This window comes from Ictalurus punctatus, chromosome 29 (assembly GCF_001660625.3).
Source record: "Ictalurus punctatus breed USDA103 chromosome 29, Coco_2.0, whole genome shotgun sequence".
Lineage (NCBI taxonomy): Eukaryota > Metazoa > Chordata > Actinopteri > Siluriformes > Ictaluridae > Ictalurus > Ictalurus punctatus.
In genome coordinates this window covers 11,927,687-11,953,993 of record NC_030444.2, presented here as the reverse complement: position 1 = coordinate 11,953,993, position 26,307 = coordinate 11,927,687, and the positions used below count along the sequence as shown (strand labels likewise).

Genomic DNA, 26,307 nt, shown 5'->3' with positions numbered 1-26,307 from the left:
AAACCCTCACATATTATAGATGATATCCTAAACTATAAAGCATAAATATCTCAGGTTTTATCTCTAAGAAGTGTAGGGGTCATGACCTCAAAATTACGTAATAAATCAGTATCTACTCTACTGTATAAAGCTTAGCAGTGGGATATGAGTGGGATATGAGTGGGATATGAGTGGGATACGAGTGGGCTCCACCCCTCCCTGTGGTGCACAATGCTACGGTAGTACCGTACTACACAGCACGCTAGCTAACGCAGCTATCTCCAGCTAGTGTGCTGTTTAGCGTACGGCGTTCTTCGTACCGTTCCTCTCTACGCTGACTCTTAAACCGCCGCTTATACCTCAGCTCACAAAACTTCTTTCTGTTATATATAATATTTCCCTAAATTCCAAGTATTTATTGTCATGGTTATAAAAGCTGGCACAGATCTCTATGCTCTATTGTACTTGAATAATGAGTCCTAATTAGGAGTGTGTGTGTGTGTGTGTGTGTGCTCAACAGTTGCACTGTTTCTGTTCTGTGAGATGTGAAATCAGATAAGTGGCGCAGCGCGGCAAACATCATCTAAAGGCGAGTGCTCACACACACACGCACACACACACACACACGCACGCACACACGCACACACATACACGCTAAACAAACCCAATCTAACACAGATAAGCTCCTGACAGGCCCTGAGGGCTTTGGACAAAGAGCTCACTGAGGACGACAACGGTGCCGGCAGGAAAGAAGAAAGAAAAAAAAAACCCCACATTACACACACCCTGCTGAGAACACACACACACTCTGACACGAGAAACACACACTTCACATCCAAGCCGTATTCTGCCCAAAGGTATGGTAGCCAGGGTGATGTAAATATACACAAGAATGTGGTTAGCATAGTGATTGGCAGGATCGAGTACCTGGAGCATCGTTCTTCCTGTTTTGATACGGGTAATTAAATCTTTCCCTCTAATCTCTCTCTCGCTCTCTTTTTTTTCTCGGCGTTTTGGAGACGTTCCCGTTATTAATTTTACATGAGCAGCATCATGTGGAAAATGCCACTGCGCTTACGACTGTCATGGCCGAGCTCCAATCCCACTGAGCGAGTGAGCGAGAGAGAGCGAGCGAGAGAGAGAGAGACAGACAGAGCAATGGCCATCCTTTAAAATAAATAAAAAAAATCTTTTAATAACTCATGAGGCACTTGTTCATTTCCAAACAGAAACCAAACAACTTTGCTAGACTGTTAACGTCCATTAGTTCACCTTGCTGTAAAGTCTTTTTTCATACATTGTACTCTGCTGGGAAACTTTTTATTCTTCCTGCACTCTCCATTCCAAGAACGTGCAAAATGGATGTGAGTGCTTGGGAAGGATGTTGTCGCTAAGTTACCCTGAAAGCCCAAATCTCGCAAATAGACAAGGAGTAAGAAGTCTCCTGTAAGGTTTTGAGGCGTGTTACGTACTACATCCATTTTCTGTACCGCTTATCCTATACAGGGTCGTGGAGAGCCTGGAGCCTATCCCAGGGAACTTGGGGCACAAGGGAACAGGGTGCCAACCCATCGCAGGGCACGACCACGCACATACACACACACTACAGACAATTTGGACACGCCAATCAGCCTACAATACATGTCATTGGACTGGGGGAGGAAACCAGAGTACCCGGAGGAAACCCCCAAAGCGCAAGGAGAACATGCTGGACAGAGGCAGGAATCAAACCCCCAACCTCGGAGGTGCGAGGCACATATGCCGTTAAGCCTCCAGCCCCCAATATATATATATATATATATATTTTTTTTTCTAGACCTGTGAAAGAACTCGTCTTAAAATGGCTGCCATTCTTCTAAGAACGCTATGGCCACAGACACAAGACAAACTGGACGGAACTAGGGACATTTTGCCGCTCTTTATCAGGGGGGGCGTGGTGAAGGTGAAGTTCAAACCAAAGTTTCATGGAAACGATTTGGTAAACTCGAGCAGCCTCTTCCTGAACTCCTTATGCGGTTTGCGCTCTGTAGCCATACGGCTGTATCAAGTGACGCCAAGTCAAACGAGACAAGGAAATGTCCTTGTTTTTGGCACAAACTGACCGAGCGAAAACAACAAAGTGGGCTTTCGATTATTCCAAGTGCGGCAGAAATCAAGATGTTCTCGAATCCGGTGGTCTTTAGTCGCACGACAGTTCGTGAAACGTGGGCCGGGAAGCTCGGAGACGAAACGGCGCGGCCACACGATCGCAGTAGGCCTGCTTTGAAGTGTGCGCGTGAGAACTCGCGATTAGAGGTAAATATACTCGGACTTAACGCCGCCTACTCGCGCACCCGGTTTATTCTTTGTGGGAAATGTAATCGCGCTTAAAAATTAGTATCACGCCGTTTATACCGTTTGCGTTCAGATTAGCTCGCGGTGATTCCCTGCTCAGCTTTATCTCGTAGTTTAGGATTTGCGGAAGCTTAGAGAAGCGTCTCAGCCGTGTTTCGATTCTGCTATTGCAGTGCTTTACGGAACTTCTCATGTGCTTTACAGATCTCGCTTTATACAATCACACGAAAATGAAGTATGCTGTCGATATATTACGATAGCAAGAATATCCTGTAGAATAGGCTGCGTATACTCCATACTGAACGATGGCATCGTGGTTTAATCCGAAGCGGTCATGTGACTATCTTAATCGTGGTTCAGAAGCCTGTCTGCTTCAGGAGCTGGAGGTGATCTGAATTACCATCTTAGGTTACAAATCAATCGCACGTCCTAGAAAAGAAGGTACGACGTGGTATAAAATGGCAACAGGAAAAGGGCAAAGCAGCTGAAGAGGTCCTCTGAGTATTTTTCGGGGGAAACTGGAAACCTCTAGCTGACCTTAACATAGTGTTCGATACAGAGGAATGGCAGGTAAAAATGGTGTTATGGGGAGCTGAGACTTGCTGGAGGTTGTGGTTAGACTCCATGGTGTGTATGTGTGAGATGGGTTTCTCTTTCATGCGCTCGCCAGAAAGAAAAAAAAAACTCTCGGCTAAAATCTGATACCGAACCCGGGAGTCTCAAGAAGGGCTATTAATGAAATACCGTCTCCTGCACAAGCCTTAACCTCTCGGGCGTCGCTTTCTAAGCGCGGTCCTGTCGTACACATACGCGCTTACGAAACCCGAGAGGTGGGAAGGTAACGATGCTAGCTAGCCAACTTTGATTAGCATCGACACATGAAAGTTGTTTGTTTTTAGCTAGATAGTTCAAAACTGTTCATAAGTCATCGAATAACGGTCATTTATTTATTTGTTTATATTGTCTATAGCCTTTACATTCACCCAACTGCATTTGCTTTTAGAGAGGACCTAATAAAGTTTGTACAAATCGCAGATGTCGAGTCCGTCCCGATGTTTAACCTCAAATCGCTGCATTTTCCAGTAGCAAGGTGGTGTCACTAATGTAGCTGAAATAGCTAACCTGCTTCATGGTAAACCTTGTGTAAAAGTACAGAAATGATAGATTTAATCAATCTAAAAATGTTATGTAGCTATTTCATACCTTTCATACCTTTAAGAGCATCGAGGTTCCATGCCCTGCAGCATTATATACACATAATATATACACAAGACGAGCAAATAACTAACTGTTACGGTTAGCTAAAAAAAAAAAAAAAAAAAAAAAAAAAACACTAATAAAAATATTGTTAAAAATAAAATTAATTATTATTAAATAACTAATAAAATATTGACAGTCCGTATTGTTTTTAGCTAGCTAGCTTAAGATTTGTTTTTTTAAAAAAAAATGTAATTTACGTAATATTATAAAAATCACGTTATTCTACATTTTATTATTTCTAATTTTCAGTAAAATAGCAGAAAATCACTAGTGGATCTACGGACTGTTTGTTTTCGGCCAGCTATCTCACAAAATAAACAGAAATGTCTTCGGTTTTAGTTTCAGTTTTTTATTCCTCTTAGACCAGGGTGCGCGTATATTTGATGCGTATTTTTATGTTTTAACGTGTTAAATTAACGCTTTTAAAAGCTCGAGCAGCTGGTTCGTTCACAGCGGCAGCGACGACTGACGAATTTAGTTCGTTTCCGATCTGAACGACGACGGATTTCAACATTTCCCTTCGCTTGAAAAGTCATCAAATGAGCCATAATAGCTGTTGGTGAGTGTGTGTGTGTGTGTGTGTGTTTCCAAATTCCACCTAATTTAACTAGGCTGCATTCAGCGCCTCGGGCCACTCAAAGCACAACGATGACAATCCATGCAGGTTAGAAATCGATGGACGCACGTCTCAAAGCATCGCCGGAGCACGAAACGAGCCCGCGAGCACATTCGCACTGTTTTTCTACAAGGAAAATCCATTTCTGACCTTCTGCTTGCTCGGTGCAATCGCCTCCAAATATTTCCACTTAATCTGCCAACACCATGAGGACGTGTATCGGCAAGGAGCGAGCGGAAACCCAAGCCGCTTTACCGACGTTCGTTCGGGAATATCGGCCTCCTCTATGAGCCGTTTGTTTATTTTCGTCGGCGATTTGCTCGTTTCCTTTAAGGTTAATCCGACTTAGGTGAATTTCTTTCCATGTTAATTCTGAATGCTGCTGAAATGTGAAAACGTTGTTTATTATGCTAATCATCGCAGCCACAAATGCCTGAACTTCTGAGATTAGATGACGTGAAGAGCGAGTTACTAGCGTAAACAAACGAATAAAACACACACACACAACATGTAACATAAAAAAAAAAAAAAAAAATCGTTTCGACTTGCACAGCGCTTATCCTGATGGATTTACGGATTTTTATTTTCTTCTGAAGTCTTAAGTCTTGCGCTGACGATCCCGGGGCTGCTGGGTTTTTCCGCCCGTGTTAAAGACGCAGGAGGAAACATTAATTGGCCGTAGGACGCCGCGCCCTCCAGCTGTTTGGTACGTCAATCAAGGCGAGCTCGCGCTCTCAAGATGCTCCAAAACGCCTCAGGTGATATTTAGAGCGTTTCAGAGCTCCTCAGCGTGAATGCTGTTGCTTTTCCAGCGCAAAAGGAATAGCAATGATTTATGGAAAACTTCTATTTCACTTTCTCTGCGTGAGTCCCGGATAGACAAGAAACCTCAAAGACTCGGCAAAGTCACGGCTAGCACGGATCACTGCTGTTTTACGCAGAGCTGACGGTATTACCATGGTCAAAAAAAGGGTTTCTTCCAGCACCATGAATGGTTCCTCAGTTTGTTCTCTTCACAACACACAGATGGTTTCCTTTACAAAACTTAAACCATAACCATCCAAAAAAGCTTTGGGAAACTTTTAAAAAGTTCATCCTTGGAACAAAAATAAGGACTGGACTGGACTTTGGGGTGTGGTCATTTGATCACCATGACAACAACAGATACGTTTATCCTCTTCACAGTGCGTTGAGACGATATAGACACACGTCCAATTCCAGGTCGATTCATAACATTTCCAGTCGACTGGAACTTCTTAATTATTGCCCTGATGGTGGAAACGGGCATTTTCAATGCTTGAGCTATTTTCTTATAGACGCTTCCCATTGTGTGAAGCTCAACGACCTTTTGCCGCACATCACAGCTCTATTCCTTGCTCTTACCCATCGTTATGAATGACTAAGAGAATTTGGCCTGTGTGTTACCTCATATTTATACCCCTATGAAACAAGAAGTAGAACTATTTCCTGTTCCTAGTCACCCAGGTGTACTAAAAAAAAAAGTGTAAAATATCAGTGGGAATATATACGTCAAATATATTTTTCTCATATGAATTCATGGGGTGCCAATAATTCCTGCACACCTATATTTAACGAAGATATTTTGTTTTCTAAAATCTCGGCATAACTGAGAGAGAAGCAGAATTATCCATGTCATTCTGAAGCAAATCAGTAGCCTACACTAACACCTCACATTTCCTAGGCGCTAGTTAGCTAGCTAATGCTAACTAGCTAACTAGCTAGATGACACTCTCTGTGATGCTAGCTTTGTGAAAAGTTAGTGGTGTTACTGATTTTTCTTTCTTTCTTTCTAGTTTTATAACAAAGTTTATGTACTATTTACCTCAGAATAACCTTCATTACGAAAAACTAGCTATACGCTAAAAATTCTCTTAGCGGTGTATACGTTTGTTAGTTAGTCAGATATCGCTAGTTTCGCAGGGAAATATATGCACGTTCGTACTTGAAGAATTAAGAAGTGGCGCCCTAAAGACCCTAAAAACAAACGAAACAAACAAACAAACAAAAAACACCCCAGGCCGTCCCGTCTTACTAAAACTACCGAAAATCTTCCACACTGCAAGTGTAACTGCTCATCTGAAGAAATCACTGAGTGGCACCGATATGAAAAACTCTTTTCCCCAGTGATAATTTACACCCATTACCCTACACGCTCAGGTCATCAGGCAACAGATAGATGTTCTGCCAAACTTCCATATCTCAACCAATGACCCTTGCCAATAAGGGTCATTGGTTGAGAGGGGTGCCAATAATTCCTGCACACCTATATTTAACGAAGATATTTTGGGGATAAACCTGTGTCGTGTTTGATATCCATGAGAGCAGAGTATTTCTGTGAATTTTTTAAAGAAACGATCCAGATGTTAAACAATAAAAGACCATTTTTCACAGCCTTCTTCGCTCATATTTACCAAGGGTGCCGATATTAGTGGAGGGCAGTGTATACTGTCGGAATAAACACTCTAACACTCCAGATAACGCGGAGGATATATCTAATCCTAAAGAGATAAGTTGTGTGACTGGATTGGAGAAGAAGAAGAAGAAAAAAAAAAAAAAAGATTAGCCAAAAAAACGTGATTGGTCACAGCTATTATTTTCACCCCATGTGTCCATGTGTTGTTAAACGCCCACATCTGCTTACATAATGGTTTCTTTTTCAAACTGGTGGAAAGGCAGGTGCCTGTGGGACCGGTGTAGCCACAATAAAATGCTCAAAGTCCCGACAAAGTCACAGTAACCAACAGCTGGTCACTTAGGGAAACACTGCAATCATTAGCTTTGCTTGTGGAGACCACTCGCACACACACACACACACACACGCACACGCACAAAAATTAATCACCATTACATTTATAAATCACCATGCAAATTAAAGTGTGGCTCACTGCAGCACCTCTGCTGATTAACAGCCAGAACAGGGAGCCGGCAGCGGCAGCGTTTCCTCCAGTCGTAATGCTAAGCAAATACCACCAATTATTGTTAATTAATTTGTGTTCACGACACAGTGTTTGGCGTAGCGGCCTCTGAAAACACAAGGGTTATTGACAAAAACATTGAAATGCATAAATGAAGTAATATCGTACACGTGCGCGGCGCGGCAGGAAGCTTTATCGCCGGCTAGTCCGTTAGCGGTTCCGCTAATAAGCACGGGCCCGGATTTCGACTTCTGGGTGGATAAATAAATGACACCAAACGGATGTGGTATCGCTCGGGGGAGCGACAAACTTGCTTCCTGCGACGAGGAGAGAAAAATGAACTGGGATTTAGCGAGGAGAGATAGAAAGAAAAAAAAAGAAAGGGGAAACATATGTGGAGGGAGCAAACAGCAAGAGATAGCATAGGCTCGAAATAAAGAGCCGATTTAATCTTTTTAGCATTGCTATGAGCTACTAGGATTATTACGTAGGCTTTATCTGCTTGAACTGTCACCATATTATTAGCTTGGCACATGACAAATTAACCAGCACATAGCTGATGCTGGCTAAGTGAAGCTTGTTATATAATAAGCAAAATTATCAGGACATTTTGAATCAAATTAGAAAGATTTAACTAGCTTAACTAGCCTATTAGATAGCGGTGTCATTCCCAGGGTATGTTCCCAGGGTCTTATGTTCCCCAGTTCACTTTATACTTTCGATATGTACTGCAAAAACAATCCTCTTAGGTAACTCTAGCCAACTAGATCCATTTGAAACAACATTTAAAATGATCTAACACCTTCTTTTATTGAATACTTTGACAGTGCTAGCTAGTCGGCCGAGTGCTTGTCTTGAGCGACTGCGTTTACAACCCTCGTGTAATTAGAAATGTTATTTTATTTAACGTGTTTTATAGTGACGGCAGCTAACTATTTAGCTAACTAGCTAGTTATTTAGCTAGATTGCGTTGCTACTGCAGTGAGAACCCCTCAGTGTAAAACTAGCCAGCTAACTATATTAAAACATGTTCGTGTAGCTATTACCTCAGGTCATTCCCATGTTCCCCAGTTCAATGTTCTCCTAACATACATCAGTGAAACTTTTCTAAAGGTTTTATTTAGTCAGGACTCATTTTTCACAGGGACCTTTTAACTTTAAACACCAGCGACACATTTAAATGAATAACATCTTACATTAGATTCAAATCCACTCTTCATCCACAAACCTATGAAAGTTATGACCTTGGAAAATGAACTAGGTTGTACATGCTGAACCCTCATTTGTGCTGCTTGGGGAATACCTGTTAGTCTACATTCATATAGTTCATGCATGAACGATAGTGAAATGTATACACTAAACGGTAGAAATGCCATACTGTAGCCTATAAAACACAGTAAACGCTCATAAAAGGAACAAAAATGTTAAGTATGGACATGTCCAAGCTCTCATTCATACGGAATCCTAACTCACCACGTGTTCATTGTGTGCCATATAAATATGGGAAACATAGGACCCTGGGAACATACAGAACATACGCTCCCTTAGATAGCGTTGTCACACGAGCACATTGTGTTTAAAATGTAAAAATCAGTTGTTGTTTTTTTTTTTGTTTGTTTGTTTTCTAAAATCTCGGCATAACTGAGAGAGAAGCAGAATTATCCATGTCATTCTGAAGCAAATCAGTAGCCTACACTAACACCTCACATTTCCTAGGCGCTAGTTAGCTAGCTAATGCTAACTAGCTAACTAGCTAGATGACACTCTCTGTGATGCTAGCTTTGTGAAAAGTTAGTGGTGTTACTGATTTTTCTTTCTTTCTTTCTAGTTTTATAACAAAGTTTACGTACTATTTACCTCAGAATAACCTTCATTACGAAAGACTAGCTATACGCTAAAAATTCTCTTAGCGGTGTATACGTTTGTTAGTTAGTCAGATATCGCTAGTTTCGCAGGGAAATATATGCACGTTCGTACTTGAAGAATTAAGAAGTGGCGCCCTAAAGACCCTAAAAACAAACGAAACAAACAAACAAAACAAAAAAAAAACCCAGGCCGTCCCGTCTTACTAAAACTACCGAAAATCTTCCACACTGCAAGTGTAACTGCTCATCTGAAGAAATCACTGAGTGGCACCGATATGAAAAACTCTTTTCCCCAGTGATAATTTACACCCATTACCCTACACGCTCAGGTCATCAGGCAACAGATAGATGTTCTGCCAAACTTCCATATCTCAACCAATGACCCTTAGCATTCCTTATCTAACCAAGGGAGTCATTAACCCGGAGGCATTAAATTGACGTGTATGATTTGTAATAATCGCTGTAATCTGTAAAACGTGTATACGGATGAACCGACTACATATTTTACACATTAGCGCGGCTCTAACTTAAGCCGGATCATTATTCCTTTATATATATATATATATATATATATATATATATATATATATATATATATACACACACATTTTTTTTTTTAATGAAGTGTCCTCTCATTTATTTATAGCTAACTACACCGAAGTAATATTCTTCTTGAGAAGACCTTCCAATTAAATAAAGCTAATTGACTTTGTATGAACTGGGCTAACATCCAAACATGATTACTTGCTATTTAGCCTGTTTAGCTTAGCCGTGCTTGTTTAGCTGAGAATGAGTGAGACCGTGGAGAGAGTAGAGGAGAACGCTAATTCGGTTATCTCTACTGGGGCCATTTCATTAGCGCGGTGCACAAGAAGTGATATCTCTCAGCAACTGAACTAACTGAATCGATCCGATTGGCTGAATGAGTCGGTGATGTTGTGCTTATTTTTTTGCGGGGAGAGGGAGGGGGGAGAGAGAGGGAGAGGGCTGCTACTGTGCTAACAATTAGCGCTGATCTTTCAAGTTTTGTCTGCAACAAAAGGAAGCTCAGAGTAAATCAACCTACGATCTCTGTGTGGACTCGATCTACAGAAGGATTTCAGTTTTAGCCACATATTGAGTTTACTCTCTTGCTTCTTCGGGTTTATTTCCCGGGACCTTTTCGTCTCTCTCTGTGTGTGTGTCAGCACAGTGAGACTTTTCTCCAATGGACCGAGGTTATTCTTTACCCGGAATTACCCAGTGGCTATAATGTGATATATCCGTTGCCCTTCCCCCCCCTTTTTTTGAGCGTATACAATCGCCTTACAGAAACCCGGTCCGGGGATCCCTCCTGCTGAAAAAAGCGCCGGATTACCAACGTGGCCGAATAGCGGGAAACTCTTCGAGTATGACACCTATCCGTTTTATATTTTCCGCTTGCTTTCCCTCTTTTGTGTGAAGCGCCAGGCCAAAGAGGTTTAAGGTTTAAGGCCCGGCTGCGTTCGCCTCAATCCCCCAGTTTGATAAGTGCTTTTCTGGCCACACAAAGGCTCAGAGGACAGGAGTCCGTGTTGGCTTTTTGGCGGCTGTGCAGGATTGCTCAATTGCACGACCTCAATCACAGAGCTGAACGAAGGAGGATGAGGATGAAGGGAAAGCTGTGCAGGCTTATACCACATCGATCTGAGGTTTATCTCCTATCGCAGAAGCGAATGAAGGGAGAAACAGCTGAGGGAGTGAATGATCGGCTGGCATAGGGGACAGCCCCATCTCTCTCTCTCTCTCTCTCTCTCTCTCGCTTTCCCACACAAGAGCGATGTGTGAATGTGTGCGTGTTTTAATTGCACTAATTAAAGTTGCTTCCTGACAATGGGACCCTGCAAAACAGACACGCAATATGCAGAAATAAAGCAAGAACCCCCCCCTAATAAACATGAGAGGGAAAGACAGACTTCCTCCAAGGTCCTGGCCTTGGAAGCAGAAGAATGAACAGGGTCCTGGAGTGTGAAAGATGACAGCGTGCTTATGATAAATCGTGCTGCCTCGTCACGTAGCGGGACTGCTAATGCTGTGCCATATGGCCGAAACCTAAATGGCTGCCTTAGTAACCTATAACCTCCTCCGTGACAGAGAAACATAGCATACTGTTGTTTTCCTCTTTTATACATTATGTCCTTTTACTTGATGTACTTGTTTAACTTCTTGTTGTTGTTGTGATATATATATATTTTTTTAGTGGAGACTGTTTGTCCAGTTAGCTCGAGCAATGACAGCAACCTCATAAATGAACAAGACTGCAAAGTTACACAGGATAATACTGTTAAAAAAAAAAAAAACGTTATCAAACTAATGTGCCAGAGAAAAAGAACAAAATATACATGCTAACGTTGACCCGATGATGTCTTCAGACGGAGGTGAACACAGTGGCAAGCGCTTCCTTCTTTTACTTACCATTATAGCTGAAAGAAACATGACGGCCTCACTGACTGACAACACAGTGTTACACAGGATAATGCTAAAAACAAATACTTCTCTAACAGGGTTTACAAAAGAAGAAAAAAAATATCTTGTACCTTTCGTCCTTTAATTACCAGGCTAATACTGGAAAATATAATGTTGTATAGTTGAAAAAAACAAAATGGCCGCCTTCTTAACCAACACTAGCTTGCTTTCTTCTTTTATTTTGTATATGAAATGAAACAAACATGGACGCCTCACTAACACTGACCCACTATTAATATCAAAACCAGAACATTATAGATTGTCATTTTAAATTGTATGAGCTTAATATATATATATATTTCACACAGGATAATTCTGGATAACGCATGGCTGAAACAAAGATGGCCGCCTTGCTACTGTTGACCTGATGATAGAGGAGGAAAAGGAAAACGTTCTATATCATCCCATTGTTCTTTTTCTAATTTAATCTAACCTAATATGGCTAAACATGAACTGCGACACGTAATATTAAGATGGCTGCCTCGCTAACCTGACGCAAAGCTAGCTCTAAACCAGGACAGAGGAGGAGAAAACAGTGGCTTGTTGCTTCCCTTCTTTACTCTCCATTATACATCCACCCACCACTGGGGAATACTCACAAACTGCTACATAATCGTTTAACCTAGTGAGGGCTGAAATTAAGATCGCTGCCACAATGACAGAGAAGGAAAACTCTTGCTTTCTTCTCTCAAAACAAATATGGCCGCCTCGTGTCAACCTGCTGCTCTCTCTAACAACAAAATGCTACACAGGAGGTTATAATAAAGACTTAGCGTACGTGCTTGCTGCTAACGTGTCCCAGAAGTTTAGTAATGAGTGAATGAATACACTGCTTCCCTTGTGAGTGTGTTTCAATCCCCACACGCATCCCTGTGTCTGTGATGTATTTAATTATGTTTCCCCTGGCAGTGGAGATAGCGAATTGTTAATTACGCTTTTGTCGTCTCTTATACAGAACTACTCGACCAAACGAGAGAGCTCTTGATTAACAATGCAGCTGGTTATTCCAACTTTGTGTCAAAACTATGACGCTATTTACTCTCTCTCTCTCTCTCTCTCTCTCTTGCAGTTTTGTAACTCAATGGTTGCTTCTTCACCATGCCAAATCTCATGTTCTCTCAGTCGTTCCCTTTCCCTGTGTCCGTGCCGTTTCTTTCCGTCATTCTTCTTGTCACGCGCTGCCTGGTCTGAGATAAAAAGGTTATCATTGGTATTCTGACAGGTAGCTAATCTGACCACCATGTGTTATATCTGTGCAGGACAGCCTGTTTATAATCTTATGAAATGCATGGGAATAGGAAATTGCATTGCAAATAGGAAGAAGCTGATGCATTTGGTACTACATCCCAGCCATGTATGTAAATGTGTATAAAGCAGCGTAAGCTACTACAGCCTAGTTTGATGTTGGTGTTGATTAGCATTATGATTAGAGAGATTATTACTGGTATGATTGCTCCAGCGAGCACACATGGTCAGTTCTGATTTAATTAGCGTGCTCATTTCTTCGCTTTCACCTCTTGGTTTGTCTTTCAGCTGTTAAAATGCCACACTGCTCTACATAGCCACCTCTTCAATGCGAAAGAGGCATGCGCCTGTCAGTCCCAGTGAAGTGGGTGTGGCCTATGCGCCTGTCAGTCCCAGTGAAGTGGGTGTGGCCTATGCGCCTGTCAGTCCCAGTGAAGGAGGTGTGGCCTGTGCATCTGTCAGTCCCATTTGAGGAGGTGTGGCCTATGTATCTGTCAGTCCCATTGTAGAAGGTGTGGCTTAAGCAGCTGTCAGTTCCAGTGATGTAGGTGTGGCCTATGCAGCTGTCAGTTCCAGTGATGTAGGTGTGGCCTATGTATCTGTCCATCCCAGCGAAGACGGCGTGGCCTATGTATCTGTCAGTCCCAGTGAAGGAGGTGTGGCCTGTGCATCTGTCAGTCCCATTTGAGGAGGTGTGGCCTATGTATCTGTCAGTCCCATTGAAGAAGGTGTGGCTTAAGCAGCTGTCAGTTCCACTGATGTAGGTGTGGTCTATGCAGCTGTCAGTTCCAGTGATGTAGGTGTGGCCTATGTAACTGTCCATCCCAGCGAAGACGGCGTGGCCTATGTATCTGTCAGTCCCAGTGAAGGAGGTGTGGCCTATGCACCTGTCAGTCCCAGTGAAGGAGGTGTGGCCTATGCACCTGTCGTTCCCATTTAAGGAGTTGTGGCCTATGCACCTGTCAGTCCCAGTAAAGAAGCTTTTGCCTATGCACCTGTCAGTCCCAGTAAAGAAGCTTTTGCCTATTCAGCTGTCAGTTCCAGTGATATAGGCGTGGCCTATGTACCTGTCAGTCCCAGTGAGGGAGGTGTGGCCTATGTACCTACTAATCAAAGTGCAGGAGGTGTGGTCTCGCATACTCAAAACTAACACTTTTCTTCCCATTTAAATGAAACTGTTTGCAGGATAATGTGTTGAAACAACTCTTAATTGAATCTAATTGAACTGATCCTCCATTAAATCTTTGATACACTGGATCATTGCTCACAGAAGATGAGTACATTTTCGAGATGCAGCGCACGTTTTTATGTTTTCCTGCTCTAACAGAAACCTGACTCAACTTCTTACCTATTATGAACTCTAAATCACTGAAATGTACTGCACATGAGGCCAAATAACCAACTGCTGCCGTGCACAGATGGCCAGCTGCTGTGTGATGCTCCAGCTCTGCTCTTTGTGCTGCGTGTGAGGTTTTTCAGGATCGCCATGGCGCTATTCCGAGATGCCAAAAATCCCCCGACACACGCAATAACGTAAATCTGTCTAAAGTGAGAGAAGGACTGCCCTAGCCACTCACCCTCACACTCATCGTTCGTGTTAGCAGAGGTGATTATGTGCTTAAGTGTAAACGCGTATCGATTGACTCCACCAATAAGTCTATCGAGCTGAGTCATTGGATTTAAAATGATAGTGGTGTGCAAGACGCTCGTAAATCACACAAACACAGCCACGCACACATTCCTGCATTTAGAGCTCGAGGGACTGTGCATAGCTCAAGCTAATGTTTCCTCAGTCCAGTCCTCAGGCCAAGAAGCGCAGACGTGACTGAACAACAGAAGCAGGACGGGACAAGACGGATTCTTCGCTGACGCCTCGTCAGCCTATCCAGCCAAGCTGCCATTTCACGACAGATTAGAGGCAGCTCACGTGTCTCCACAGGACGGGATGCTTTACATGCCATAGGACCAAACTGGATGAACTTTGACCTCGGTAGAAACAGCTGTAAAGGATGAGAAGCTGATATGGAGAACACTTAAGGAATTGAGACGTTCTCCAGCTCTAGTTCGTTACGTAATTAGTTCATTGTTAGTATATCGTTAGAAATGTTTTATTGCTGTTATACCTCAGCGATTTGCCTATGATTCATTGTTCAAATGAATTATAGTGCAACGTGTCTTACCCGCGCATATTTGCATTTAACGGTCGAAACAAGTTAGATCTTCTCCTGCTATCTTCTGCACTTGTCTTTCGGTCGATACACAGGAGTTTACCTCCGTGATTAGCATTATGGATGTTTCTTTGTGCAACATTTTATAATGATTTATAATGCTTCATCGGTCTGTGGGCGAAGTTATACGTGTTTTTCTGAGAGAAATACCATCTGAGCGTTTGTATATTCATGCTACGAGCGAGCAGGACGAGGTAGGAGGACACGGCTAAGTCTAGACAGCTCGTCTTCCCGAAGGCTAGACCTCAGTGCCGAGAATTCCACACATCGCAAACTCTGTACAGATGAAACTCTCGAACCCAATACAGATATCAAACCCAATACAGTGTGTGTAGTATCCTACAGGAGTATTATTGCATTTATCATTCATCAAGGATAAAATAATCAAATAAAAATAAAAAAAAACTCCTCAGCTGCAGCTTAATATTTAATTAGGAATGATTTAATAAATGAATCACAGGCTCCTGAGTTGTGCGGATGTCTGAAGCGGAGATCTGACTGAATGCGAAGAAAATTTACGTGCTCGATTTGTTATTTCTTGCTTGGAGCGATTCGTTTAGCTATGACCGAGTACATTCAGATGAACTGAGAGCTCAGAAATGCCCGACAGGCAACTAAAAGGGAAAAAAAACACAGGCAAAGCTGTGGTTTCTTTAAAAAAAAAAAAAAAAAAAACAACAAAAACAAAAAAAACAACCTTAAAATTATTTAAGTAAATAAGAAAAGTTATGTATTGTCCTCACTGCCTATTCCGATCAATAGGAACACGCTGTTTAATGAATAATGATGGTTAGTTAAAGATTCAGACTAAGTTAGTAAATTCAGGCTGAAATAATTCATAACACACACACACACACACACACACACACACACATAAAAACCTCACTTTCCTTGTTTGAAATCTACGTCTGAAATTAGTTCTCACAACTCCTGCTCTTTGAACGCCCACTATTTCGGAGCTAAGATGCTAATTCGGAGCGAACGTGGCATTAATTTGTGCAAATTGCCGGCTCTATACAGTGTAGACGGAGTGTTTCCAGCGACAGGCTGAATTGCGTCTCACCTCTGCTGGCCTCGGGCACGGGGAGCGTGAGTGCTGAAATTGTGTCCCTTCATTAATGATCTCAATGCATCAGAGCTGACAAGGAGTGTAAGGGTTCGGTTCCCGAATATACACCGCAAATTATACTCCCGCAGAGAGAGGGGGAGTTGAGAGAGACAGAGAGAGAGAGAGAGGGGGGGGGGGGGTTGAGAGAGAGATAGAGAGATAGAGAGAGATTACAGAATGAGGTAGAGAAACAGAAAATCTAGCGAGACAAGGTGAGAGGAAGAGAGAAAACGCGAGATAACGAAAGAGAAAATGGGAGGAACTCAGGAGCAGGGATAAGAGGAAATCGGACAGAGGGAGAGGAAGTGAAAGGAAGGAGGATGCGAAAGAGATAATGAGAAAAGTGTGGAAGAGCGCATGAGAGGGAACGATAAGAAAGAGAAAGACAGCGTGTAAAGATGAGAATAAAGATATAATGAGCGAGAGAGAGAGAGAGAGAAACTGAGAAAGAAGACAAAATGAGACACATTATGGAAGAGAGACGGAGAGAAAAAAGTGTCAAAAAAAGGAGAAAATGGAAGAAAAAAAAAATCGGATAAAAATGACAGGAAATGACAAGAGTGTGTATGTGTGTGTGTGTGTGTGTGGAGATGAGTGATGACATCTTCCTCTCCTAGCTGAAGCTGTGTCCTCTCTAATCTTCCGGAGGTTTGGTAATTAATTTCCGTGTTTTATTTGATGGTAATCTGATGCCAGAGATGATGCTGAGTGTCGCAGCAGCAATCAGCTCTTCATTTGCTGCTTTATTTCCCAAATCCACCTTCACAGGCCACACACCTGCACACGCAGCGCTCAGGGCGGCGTAGCGGTCACTAAAATGACGGTAATAAAATGCCTCGAGGGGTTCACATTATCTTAATGCTGGGGTTAATGCCAGAACTTTTTCCACCCTAACTTATATAATGAAAAGTCTGAGGATCATATCGAAAACTTGTTCTTCATTTCTTTAGTTATTTCTTCAGAGGCCACGCCTCCTTCACTGAGACTGAGACACAAAGGCCACGCCTCCTTCACTGAGAATGAGACACAAAAGCCACACCTGCTTCTCTGAGACTGAGACAAAAAGGCCACGCCTCTTTCACTGAGAATGAGACACAAAGGCCACGCCTCCTTCACTGAGACTGAGACACAAAGGCCACGCCTCCTTCACTGAGAATGAGACACAAAGGCCACGCCTCCTTCACTGAGACTGAGACACAAAACTCACGCCTCCTTCTCTGAGACTGAGACACAAAGGCCACGCCTCTTTCACTGAGAATGAGACACAAAGGCCACGCCTCCTTCTCTGTGACTGAGACACAAAACCCACGCCTCCTTCTCTGTGACTGAGACACAAAGGCCACGCCTCCTTGACTGAGACAGAAAGGCCACGCCTCCTTCTCTGAGACACAAAGGCCACGCCTCCTTGACTGAGACACAAAGGCCACGCCTCCTTCTCTGAGACTGAAACACAAAGGCCATGGCTCCTTCACTGAGAATGAGACGAAAAGGCCACACCTCCTTCTCTGAGATTGAAACACAAAGGCCACGCCTCCTTCTCTGAGTCTGAGACACAAAGGCCACTTCTCTCTTTCGCAGTAATGGCTGTCAGATGAGTGGAAGAGTGGTCGTCAAACCCTCCTCATGATCATGCTGACAGAGTCGCAGATGGAAGCGTCTCTTTGGAACGAAGCGATAAGCTGATGCTTTCATGCTCCTCTCTCCATTACTCTCTCTCTTTCCCCTTACCCCATCTTTCAGTCGCTCTTTCTGTCTCTCTATCCCTCCGTCTCTAATCCTGCCGGCATGTATGCCTCTCTACTCTCTATCCACCTACTTTTTACTCTTTCTCTCAGCCCATATGTCTCCGTGTCTCTCTCTCTCTCTTACTTTATCCATCCCTTTCTAACAGCATGCCTGTATCTCTCCTTCCATCACTTCCTGTCTATATATCGCTCCCCTGCATTCATTCCTTCTTATCCCTATCACCCTGTATTAATTTTCTACCCTGGTTTCCAGCCCCCCCCCCCTCTCTGACACGTCGTATTACATGAAGGAACTCATGCTTGTGGCGTGAAATGCATCGCTACATCTTTCACATGCATGCCAGATCTGTGTCACTCTCCCTCTACCCTATGCGCACCCTACACAGACACACGGCTCTGTGTAGCGCACATGTGTGTGTGTGTGTGTGTGTGTGTGTGTGTGTATCCCAAGGGCTCAGATCAAATAGACGGATAAAGAGAGGGATAAAAAAAGAGCAAGATGAGGCCAACTGGGCTGAGGCACTGCCAGAGAACACGGATAGACTGACACGAAGGATTTCATCTAGGGGATAACAGACCGTTAGATCGAGAGAGAGAGGGAGAGAGAGAGAGAGAGAGAGAGGGAGAGAGAGAATGAAGGTGCAGCTCAGTCCACTGACTGGATTTCTGCTTGCTCTGTCCCTTTTCATCACTCCCGCTATCTCTGAATACACACTTGTTCAAACCGGTGTGTGTTTTCATATGGCTGCTTTCGGTGTCTGTATAAGACTTGCTTTGCTCAGACTTCTATGAGACAACCGATACAGAACGAGCGGGGGGGAGGGGGGAGGGGGGAAGAGGGGGGGGGGGGAGTTAAAAAAGGCCACTTCACAAGACTCCGTGCTTGTTTGCTTTGTGGTGTGTGTTGTTGGCTATGTCCTGTCATAACACTCTATCGCCTTACATTCTTTCCCCTTGAGGAAAGCAGACATTAGGAAATAAAAACAGTACTCCAGTCAATGGATAAACCTCACCGGACCTCTTTCGTAAAAAGATGTCACTTCTGTTTGAAGGACGAGGTCCAAAGTTCCTGAGTATTTAAAGCCCCGTGTTTAAATAGAACCAGGTCATTCCAAACTGTAATCATTTGAACACGAGTCATTTTAACTGTCTGACCTACAGTCAGGCTCTGAAACCGGAATACTGTGCAATGCTCTTTTAAGTGCCGCGGTTCGTTTTCTTTGTTGTCGGATTTTTGTTAACCAACCTTGAGTTTGAGAAAGGAGCTATAGAAATGAAACCCCATTCGGAGACAACAAATCACATCTTAACACGGCACTCCGTGATTAGGTGTAGCGTGACCTTCCAAAGTTCAAGCCCAACTCCATCTAGCACCCTTAAGGGTTTTTTTTTTTTTTTGTGTGTGTGGCTTTTCCAACTGAGGGACGATTCCCTTTCAAGTAGAGCCCTTTCAGGAATGTAAGAAGCCTACATTCATACTAACAAGCCACTCATGTTTGTCACTTGTGTCTGTAGCCTAAGTTCTCTTATGAGAACAGCAGCACCTTTGTATTTGTCCTATCGATATTTAGCCGATTGCTGAACCTTCACTGATCCCACCTGAAAACACTAAAAAAAGACTTAAGTTAAGAAACACTTAGTTTCCTTTAAAAAAAAAAAAGAAGGCATTTTTCCTGACACGCATGACATCAAACCCTTCCCCAGGTGTTCCCTAGAAAGAATCCTAAAGGTAACGGAGACGTGATCCACCTGAATTCAGCCATGCCGATAAATAATTAAAAGCCAAGAGAGAGTACGCGGTGGGAGAGATCGCTCATGGCTGAACCGATGCTAGACAGAGTGCATACCTTCATCCTGAGCAGCACAGAGAAGCGAGATTACATCATCCCCAGCACTGCCATTAAACAAAGAAAATACTGTCCGAGCATCCAAGCGAGCTGGACCTGGCTTCCCAGGCTGCAATGCTGTGGGAATGACATCATGCACTATTATCCGGTTGCTGAGGGGAAATTTAGGTTTTGTTTTGGGGTTTTTTTTTTTCCTTTTGGAAAGCAGATCAGAAGACTGGAAAGGTGGTGTATTTTGGTGTACGCGCCAAGACCGGGCTAAACAAAGGTGCTTGGTATTGGACTTGTAATGTTGTTCTAGAAAGGCCTGTGATGAGGAAGCTGTGGTCAGAGTGTAGTCAGCCTTGATACAGCACCGCTAGAGCAGGTAGGGTTATGGGCCTTGCTTAAGGGCCCAACAGTGGCAGCTTGGCAGTGCTGGCCCTTGAACCCCCGACCTCCTGATCAGTAACCCAGAGCCTCGGCTGTTGATCCGCCAATGCGCTTTAGTATGTAAACAGAAATCTTCTTTTTTAATCATCTGTATACCAAGCAGGGGCAAAACCCAAGTGGCCAGGAACTGAGAGAACTTGGAGAAACTATAATACACAGGACAAGCAAGAGGTCGAACCAGACAGGAAGGTGAAGTACCAACAGGGATGAGGTGGGGATGCAAAATGTGACGTTCTGATGGAGGCAGAATGGAAGAAGGTTTTTGTATCTCGAGTCAACACTTTCTCGGGGTAGTTACATCAGACCTCACGAAAATTCAGAATCCAGCCTTCTAGGTTCAAGTGGATCTCTAGCCTTGATCAAAGTGACACCTCTGATCCAACTCAAATTCCTGTTCATCCATGCTGCCTTGTTTTATGCGACGTTTCGTCGTCATTCTGCACCTTCTTCTGGTGAACGTTCCCTCAAGAGCATCATTAGCTCAATTCAGACTGGTGGAGTGGAAAATGAGCATTCCGGCCTGGATGGTACTCTTCTCCTCTAAACCCTCTCGCCTCTTCCGTTGGGTGTGATGATTCACCACCTTTTGACGTGTGACCCCGACCCAGACAAGAGATGAGGGACTCTGAGTCTCTGATCACAATAAACCGCCTACACAATCACCAATCACCATCAATCCCCATCACCGTGCAATCACCATCTCCCACTTCAGACAGATTAGTAGGTACAGGTATCAGTGGAGACCTTGGAAAAGAGCAGTGAAGGTTTCTCAGAGGAATACTACACTGGGAATTCAGGGAATATTCTGGAGAAACTCAAGGACACTTGCCAGAACTAGAACGCTAAATTGAGATTCTAAAGGCACAGCGTTTACAGTCCGGCGATTTTTCTTGCCGCGACGACCCTATTTCCATCTCGTGAAGCGTTTCGTAACCAGCCGATGAGTAAAATCCGGGCGAACGCTAAAGTTCCCCGGCGAATTGAATCGGCCCTCCAGAACATTAGCTACCATTTTAACAAACTGACCTCTTTGAATAAGAACAATAAGACAATAACGTTGACGCTTTTGTTTGTTTTTTTCCCCCCAGTTCAAGATGGAGAACTGAGCAATATTCACACTTCACTTTTATGGTATAACATAAGGAACTTACTTCCACGACATTAAATGTAACTAGAAATGGATAAAAGCGCAACACGTTCAATTAATAAAACAGTAAAACGTTCGCTTTAACAAAAATCGCTGGGCTGTAAGAGGAACAAACACTTTGGGACATCATATATATTACAGAGATTTTACGTATCTAACGGGACATCACATCTAAATATGGCGATACATTTTGATGAGAATTTAAATACATTCGAAAAAAATCACAACATTACAATCACTGCTCGACTGACATTCTCCGACTCTCTTGAAGCTGTCAATAGGTGCGGCAGATGTTTCTCTACGATAATGAACAGAGTCTATCTTTCCAGCCCGCACAATAATATTTAGCGCAACACTGCTGCTGTATCCACTTATCCATTAGCTAAATCATATCTGACGCTGTACTCACACGCAGTGATTCATTTCCTTTATTAATTACAGTCAGGGGAAATTTTTGTCTAGGCAGAGATCTATAAAGTCAGAGCAGATTAAGTTCGATCATTTTAATTACGGAAATAAATAACCAGCCATTATCTGTTCTGTTAGTGAGTGCCATACAGGCCAGGCTGTGAGTAAATGGGAAAGAAAGAAAAAAGCAGTGCTTTCTATAGAGCTAAAAATAAATAAATAACGTGCACTAGAGGCTAGTGGTGAATAATAATAATAAGTTTTTTAAAAAAAACAGCACCATGCCAATGAACTTCTTTTCAAACCAGAAGGGCCAACTTCTTCCTCGACAACTGTACATGCTGACTTGGACATTTTACTGATTCATTGCTTTTCACACTTTGCGGGCTCCATGAAGGCAGAGCCTCACCTGGGTGGGTAGATAAGTCCGTAAATGAGCACAGTTTGGAGACAAACAGGCTGCTTGGCAAATTCTGTGGGTCCTGGCATCTATAGGGCTGAAGGATAAACCGTTGTGCTGGATGCTCTGTGAGCTCAGGATATTTCCAGGCTGTGTAATTTACAAAGGTTTTCGTGCAGAGAGCAGAACCTCACCTTAGTGAACGAGGCAGTGGTCTATTCAGGCATGAATTTGAACACTCGAGCAGTGCCTTTGTTTTCCTGGCAGCATTGCGGCAATAGGAACAGATTCACATGGATTTTCGTGAAGAAACGTACGGGGGTGGGGCTGGGGTGGATTTAGTTCACATCAGGTGAAGACTGGTATACCTCAAGGATCTATGCTTAGTCGTGTCCTCTTCTTGTTCTTCACCACTTCTTTGGAAATGATTCAGTTTTGCAACTTCTTATGCCGGTGCTAGAGTACCGGCTGGAGTACTAATCCCGAGGTTATCCCTCACTGGACACATTTCTCACCCGGCATCAGCTAAACGTAAACGCAGACCTAAGCCATCCCTACCCTTAACCCTAGCTCAACCCTAAGCCTAACCCTAACCCTAGCCCATCCCTGGCCCTAACCCTAGTAAACCATCCCTGCATTTTATGTACTTTACACACTTAAAGATGAGCCTGGATCCCATTCATCCATCCATCCATCCATCCATCCATCCATTCGTGTTCCACTTATCTTACACAGGGTCGCGGGGAGCCTGGAGCCTATCCCAGGGACTCAGAGCACAAGGCCGGTGTCAGTCCATCGCAGGGCACAATCGCACACGCATTCACACACTACGGACAATTTGGAAAGGCTAATCAGCCTCCAGCCTCAGGAAGTTGGAGTACCTGGAGGATACCCCTCAAGCGCAGTGAGAACATGAAAACTCCATGCACACAGGGTGGAGGTGGGAATCGAACCCCCAACCCCAAACGTATGAGGCAGACTTGCTAACCACTAAGCCACACTACCCCCCACCCCCCGCCAGTAAAGCTTAATCCTAAAACAAAACCTAGCCCAACTCTAAATCTAAGACTAAACCTAGACGATCCCTATTCCTTGCCCGGCCCAACGCCAACCCTAACCCTTGCAAAACCCTGAACTTAGGCCAAGCCTAACCCGACTCAACCCAAACCTAGACCATATGTGAAGGTCCACCATTTTCAACTCAAAGACTCTTGTCTCTGTTACTACCAGCAACTGGTCCAATTATTAAGCTACAATACAACATATGGCAAAAAGCATGTGGACACCTGCCCAGCACACGCATATACGAGCCTTCCCCAAACTGTTGCCATAAATATGGATGTGACAGTCCAGTGTCCACATACTTTCGTCCATATAGTGCATATTAAACGTGAAGAACCATGTCTGACAAGCACCGTAGAGCCAAAACTATAAAGCCTGCACCTAGACACCGTGATCTTGAGGTTCGCATGGACCAAAGAGGAACATTTCCTGTGTGGGATGTGTCTCAGCAGGGCTGCACTGTCTTAGCTAGCTTTATTCAGCTGTTCATGGAGTTACACTAGAGTGTAAGATAGAGTCATAACCAACCGAAGATGATGAACGGAAAGCCAGATGGTCTCTTGACTTTGACACGCTCTCTCGGGTTACTACATTCTCCCCAAAGCGTGGGAAGACCGAACTAGGGGAAAATTTATGCCGTCTATTGAATGACGAAAAAAACTACAAATGTAAATATATGGTTAGAATATCATTTTCAGCTTCTGTTCCTTTGACAGGGGATGGGGCGTGGAAGGGGGGGGGGGGGGGGGGGGGGGTTTAAGGTTCAAAGAACTAGCACTACAGCAGAAAGACACTAATCTCTTTTAATCATGGCATTAGCTGCAGCTGCTGTTGGGACCGTATGTGCCAACAGATTAAACACTGAAACTTGCCTAAAATTTCCCCAACATATGTTGGAGGTTATAGATATGGGTGTGTTACTGTTCAAGTCGTACCAAATTTCTCATAAAAGATGTCCGGTTCAAGTCCGAAGAAGCTGGAGTAGGTCTGTTCTCTTTAAAAGAAAAAAAAAAAAAAACCCGTACAAGTCGATTCAGAGTGGACTTCATTATACTTCCATCAAAGCACTTAATGCAAATGAATTCGTTGAGTCTGCTAGTTCATCACTAATGGCGTTCCTCATCATCCCCTATCCTGGCCGCATGCTAATAACCCAGTGGCGCATTTTCTCCTCCCAGCCTTCGTGGCTTCTCTTGTAATGATGCAACAGCATCAATTGGCTTTGTTCCCTATAGGATCCTCCTATATGGCTGACAGTCGCATGGAGCTCGCATAGGACTGAGCTGACTTAGTGTGACAGCCGTGGTTCAACTTATTACAGAGTGAGTGTGCAGTAGTGGCCTTTGTTGTTTGAACTACACGCACAGCAACTCTAAACTCCGTAGGTCGGATTAAGAGTTTGTTATTCTTGCACATAAGAGATCCACGAACAGCGGCCTTGTAAAAACCCGTCACTCAAAGTGCCTTAAAGCCGCGGAAATCTGAGCATATCACTCTATGGGCTACTTTTAAGTCTGTGCTAATAAAACCCAACGCTATCCCTGTGGTTAGTGTTACAGATTCAATCCCAGATGGTTAAATTTCCCCTTGCGCTTTTATACCCGATATAAAAAAAGGACAACGGGGTAAAAGTCTGTTGAATTAACATTAATGCAGGCGTCTGGCTGTGTTCTCTGAGGTCCAGCAGCAGCAGGAATTGTGCAGTTGAGTGATCAGGGGGTTAGTCTCAGAAGAACTGCGACAGACAGAGTTTCTTACGAAGGACGCAACAAAGAAAGGTCAACGATGAGAGAAAGACGAAAATGCAGAACAAGACGAGAGAGACCAATTGACGGCTCGAGGAAGACAAAAAAAAAGAAGAAAAAACAGAGTGGGATTGAAGGTGAGAGATCGAAGAGAGAGGAAAACAAAAGGGTGGAAATACCAATTTGCCCACAGAAATTACTTGAGAAAAGTGCGGCTCAGAAAAGAAAAGAGGATACGATCTATGCCAGAGAACATCATTTCACGCTACTGCCATCACCGGGCTCCATTTCTCAGTGCTAGAGAGAGGGAGGAGGAGGAAAATAGGGGTGGAGAGAGAGAGAGAGAGAGGGAAAAAAAAGAGAGCTCTTGTTTTGTTTTACATATTATCCATTGAGGAAACGACCTTGTCCATGCTCGTTACCAACCAACCCGTTCCGCCCCTCTGAATGGAACGATCCGGAGAGCCAACACATTCGGCCAAGTGGGAGCATTTATGAATAAGACATGACCTCCTTCCCACGTTAGACACAGACCACTTCAGTTTCACACTGGACACGGACAAGATAGGGATCCTGCTGCACTTTACTGAGCCCTCGATAGGTTTTCTTACTTACGCCACTCAATACGAACATCAATCACTCGATAAACAATACATCGACATTACGTAACAACTCAAACGTCCAACTGTACGTTAAAGCCGGCCTAGATTAAAATGGCCGCTCGGGCCAAAGTCGCCAACTCACCTTTTTCCATTGTCTGATCGAACCCCGTTTTTGGTGTACACACTGCAAAGACGACGCTTTTGTCACGTCTCGTTGGTCTCGATTGCGAAATTCTAACGCGATCTGGTTGATTCGGTGACGGTCGTCGCGGTTTGGCGAGTAGCAGAATGGAAGTGAAAGTGGCGAGCGTTCACGACTCGACCTTGTGCCTGCTGTCTCGTATCTCAGGGCAGAATTAATATTGGTTTTGTCTAATTATGCATGTGCAGCTAGTTCATTGCCTACTGGCTAGATATTGGGTAATTAGTACTCTGTTCTCCACTTTCATTCCAATAAAATCTGATTAAATATCGGTTCAGGGCATTCCAGTGGTTTGTAATTTACACGTGTGTGTGTGTGTGTGTGTGTGTGTGTTTCAGGAGCAGATCTACTGTCTTGTTGCACTGCCATTGGATTTTATCATGGAATACCGTGCACAGCAAAGTCACTCTGTGCCAGCTTTAATTCGTGCACACACTCAATATTGTTGAATTTTTACATAGATATTGCTTCATTTCAAATCCAATCTGCCGGAGAACAAAGCTGGATCTATACCAATTGTCATCATCTGCGCACTCATAGACGTGCGGATCTGCGGCGTGCGGGAGATGCATGACAACAAATCAGCCGTTGGGCCGTATGACAAATGTGTTTGTGTCACGTTGGTGTCTTTAATGCCTTTGCCGCTCTGCTCTGTACAGATC

General features: G+C 43.6%; 1 protein-coding gene across 6 annotated transcripts in view; it reads right to left on the bottom strand.

The window, feature by feature from the left end:
* LOC108260822 (protein tyrosine phosphatase receptor type D) overlaps positions 1–26,307 on the bottom strand; it is a 416,825-nt gene that overhangs the window by 66,627 nt on the left and 323,891 nt on the right. The gene's annotated exons all lie outside the window — the stretch shown is intronic.